Source organism: Thunnus maccoyii, chromosome 22 (assembly GCF_910596095.1).
Source record: "Thunnus maccoyii chromosome 22, fThuMac1.1, whole genome shotgun sequence".
NCBI lineage: Eukaryota > Metazoa > Chordata > Actinopteri > Scombriformes > Scombridae > Thunnus > Thunnus maccoyii.
This window is the reverse complement of record NC_056554.1, coordinates 19,359,209-19,363,156: the sequence shown is the minus strand read 5'-3', so window position 1 is coordinate 19,363,156 and position 3,948 is coordinate 19,359,209. Positions and strand designations below refer to the sequence as shown.

General features: G+C 38.4%; 1 long non-coding RNA gene across 1 annotated transcript; it reads left to right on the top strand.

Annotated features, from left to right (window-relative positions):
- Positions 1–523: 523 nt before the first annotated feature.
- LOC121889353 lies at positions 524–2,214 on the top strand. Its single transcript, XR_006093505.1, has 2 exons — positions 524–1,026; positions 1,163–2,214. It is a non-coding gene; the product is annotated as an uncharacterized LOC121889353 (long non-coding RNA).
- The last annotated feature ends 1,734 nt before the right edge of the window (positions 2,215–3,948 follow it).

Here is a 3,948-nt window from a genome sequence, read left to right as displayed (position 1 = left end):
TATTTATATTCTGGGGCTCTACTGGAATATCTTTGCATGATTTACCCCATATAGACCAATACCATTTGTCACAAAAAGTTCCACTGTCAGTTGTGGGTTTATGGTACATTTTTTTTAAGAACATTCAAGAAAATGCCTAACTGTATTACAGTTGTAAAATAAAAAAAGAGACAGAACATTACAAAAGAAAGAGGTCAATAATTGGAGTGAAGACAAAAATATATAATATGGTACATATGTGAATTTGAAAGCCTTTTTTTAAGTTTTAAATTAAAAAACGTGTATTAATTCAGTGACATCTGAAAGGAGAATTTAAGAAAATATATGGGGGAAAAGGGACATCTGTTTATCATTGGAATATACACTACATTGACTAGTATGTCCACATCTAAACCAATATGTGATTGTTGAACATCTCATTATAAAACCATGGGCATTCATCTTCCGCTATCATCTACAGACTTTCCACAAAATGTCAAAGTTGGAAACACATTCTTGTCTGAAATATAACTGTATTCTTTCCTTTAATTGGTAGTCTACTGACAAACCATAAAACTCAGCCTAAGACTGATGTACACACTGAAGTACACGGACATAAGTGTGACGAAACATCCACATGAGCTTATTTCTTTTGCATTTCTCAGAATCGTCCCTCTAGCAGTCATATCTCCTATGAAATTAAACTTCCAGTAACATGAGACAAAATCCAGAGATATCTGGAATTAAATGATATCCATCTAATCTTTCTTCTCTCTTCTTCCTTCGCCTTGCTAAATTGAAATGACCGTCTGGGAGGTTTCCGTTCCCTGCTAACGTAGCTCTGTTTTACAATGAAGATAATCAAATCCCTACTCGAATGGCCCACATAATGTCAGATTGTTTTACCTGCACAGAAGTAAGAGGAGGATGAATCTGATGAGAAGGAGGATAATGTGGAAAAGGAGAAGAGAAGAAATCCAAAATATGAGGAAGAGGAAGTAAATTGGCGGGGAAGGAAAACAGATAAGGAGCTCAAGTAGAAATATGGTAAGAAAATAGAGTGATAAACCTTAAAAACTGTAATTAAAGGGGAAAAGAAGAAGACAGTAGGGGGTGGATATAGAGGTGTTTGTCTGCGGACTGCAAGAGATGGGCATGACTTGTAGTTGTCCAAATCACACAGATCCACGCCAGATGTCAAAACAAGATGTTGTTGGCAAAATGGCAGATCGTTGGGGAGAAGAAGTCAAAGACATCCAAGGGCCCCCTAGGATGTAGTGACACCTGGGGTGATCAATATCGACAGACGTCCTGGATGCTGTGGGTGTTTTCGAAGATGTAGATTTGGGGAAAAGTGAGAGCAGTGGTCAGGAGGACTTCAGCTGGACCGGGCTGTTCTCCTTCCAGTACCTGAGGGCAGCTCACCTAAAGCTCTGTGCTGTCAACTTGGACCTGAAGCCGTATTTACCATCGTTCCCAGAGGAGCAGTCGGTGCACGTGGGGTGTCGCAGCAGGAGACAGATGCCCTGTGCTACCACATGCAGGTGTACCTCGGCCATGCTCTGGGCACCTGCAGCTGGAAGATCATCTCCAAAAGCTACGATACCTTGGAGTACTATGAGAGCCTAAGTGAGCTGAGGAAGAAAGGCTGCGAAGTTTTGCTGGAGAGAGCCAAAAGATGTGTAATTTATACTATAAGAACATTGGATATGATGTTCTTGGTACTTGAAGGTGTGAGTTTATAAAAGCAAGGAGCACTTTCTGAGTAACCTCTTCAATTCTACCATCAATGCAGAAGTTCCTAAATATGTCCTGAATATATGGATTACAGTGTATAAAATGATGCAACAAGAAATCTGATTTTCTAATTGATGTAATGCTGCAGCTTTAAAACAACGGCATCTTGGGTTTGAATCTTTTATAAACATTCACGTTCAGCGAACATCACAAATATTGTAGGAGCATCAGTAGTAAGATTTTTCCTTTCCCTTTCCATGTGTATGCTTCAGTGAAGTGCTGCAAGACACATAATATGACCTTTTTATACAACAGAATATGTGGCATTTTCATGCAGTGTAGAAAGGTTTTGTCCCCCTCTCACTGACTTTGAAGCTACTTAAAGGGAAATCAGTTCAAGGAGTTAAAGGGCTCTTTCCAAGAGAATAAAGCAGATACTGTTGGTGTTGCATTGTCAAGCAAGTTAATCATTAAAATGTGTCCAAACTGTTCTCTGAAGATAGTTGGTTACATTTGCCTCATTGACAGTCATTTACATATACTTTGGCTAATTACCCTTCTGAGCTTGTCTGCATAATTTTGACAACAAAGCAGAAATAAATAAAATAAATTTTAAATATTGCCAATATTGACATTGACAAATTGTACACTCATTCCTTATGTACAGTAAATTTATTTCAGCCCACAGGTAAGTCTACACTGCAAAAGCAAGCAACTTCAATGTGTGTTTGTGCTTGTAATGGAGATTTATCTTCTTTATAGATGAGAAAAGTACCCTGCTGTCCACAGGGGGCATATTCATCTAGATATACATGACAGTTAGACATTAAAGCCAAATAACACTTTTAGTTATTTAGTAGCCAACTCTGCAGTGGAGGAACTCAATGCACAATGCTCTGCACAGTTTTCTCCTTTTGCACCTGCTGACACCTCAACTCACCAGTAGTCTATGTGGTGAAATGACATACAGCAACAATTTGATTTAAAAAAAAGGTAGATTTACATTTATCAGTCATGCACTCATCACATCTCTTTTAAGCAGCTGCTGAACCCTTTGTTTAATGATTTGATGAATAATTACCACCACTGCACATAAATAGAGTAAAAAACTATTATGAAATGTATCAATTTAATGTTATAAACTATCATCAGCAAAAATCTTTTATTTATTTATTTTTTTAAAGTTACAGGTTGTTTTAATCTGTCCGTAATTATACTCTTCTTCATTTTTAATGCTCATTGAATATAATATTTTATTCTTCAAAGTTCATTTTTTCCTTTAAAGTTATTTTTTCTTCATAGTAGTAGCTAATTAAAATAGATTTAATCATACACATATAAGAAGTGGGCTTGACTTGTAGTGGTCTTGAAGACTGCAGATGGATTTTCTTGGGGGGGGGGGGGGGGGAAGAGGAGCAATGGTAAAAGAAATGTACCTGTACATAGAGATGACCAGATTAGAGGTAGAGGAGGAAACAACCATCAGAGGGTTTATTCTTGTTATACTTTCAAATCCCTTATCAATATCTCACTCAGCAAAGGGGAAAGCTCAATATCTCCTTTATCTGAATCATACACTTTATTCTTCCAATGTAGATTCTTACTTGGTTTTATTCTGTTAATTTGACACTTTGCCAATGTCTTTTGTTGTCTTCCTGCAGGTGATGTTTGTGGCCTAGAGTTCTGTGAAGCTTCACTGTGGCTAAATGCTAACGTCAGCATGCAAACATGTTCACAATGACAAACACGCATCATTCATTCTTTCATCAAAGCTAAGCCATGTTCTTTTTGGTCCAACATGACTCCATAAATGGTTTGCGACTGTGGCTCAGGAGGCAGAGCGGGTTGTCCACAAACCGTAGGGTTGGCGGTTTGATCCTGCGACTTTTCCTGTTCATGTGTTGAAGTGTCCTTGAGCAAGACACCCCGAGAACCCCCCCCCAAGCTGCTCCCGATGGTCAGGTCAGCACCTTGCATGGTGGCTCAGTCGCCATCGGTGTGTGTTTGTGAATGAAAGGCAAAAACTGTAAAGCGCTTCATCCGTTAAGGTAAAGAAGCGCTATATAAGTGCAGCCCATAAATGAAGCATAGCGTTGGTTCAGGCAAATCGAACTGTATAATCATTTGCTATAAATGGTCAATATTTTGACACAAGTATCTCTGACCGAAATTGAGATTTTGCTACACTAAGCTAGAATAGAGATAAAAGGAAAGAGCATACTAGACCTGAGT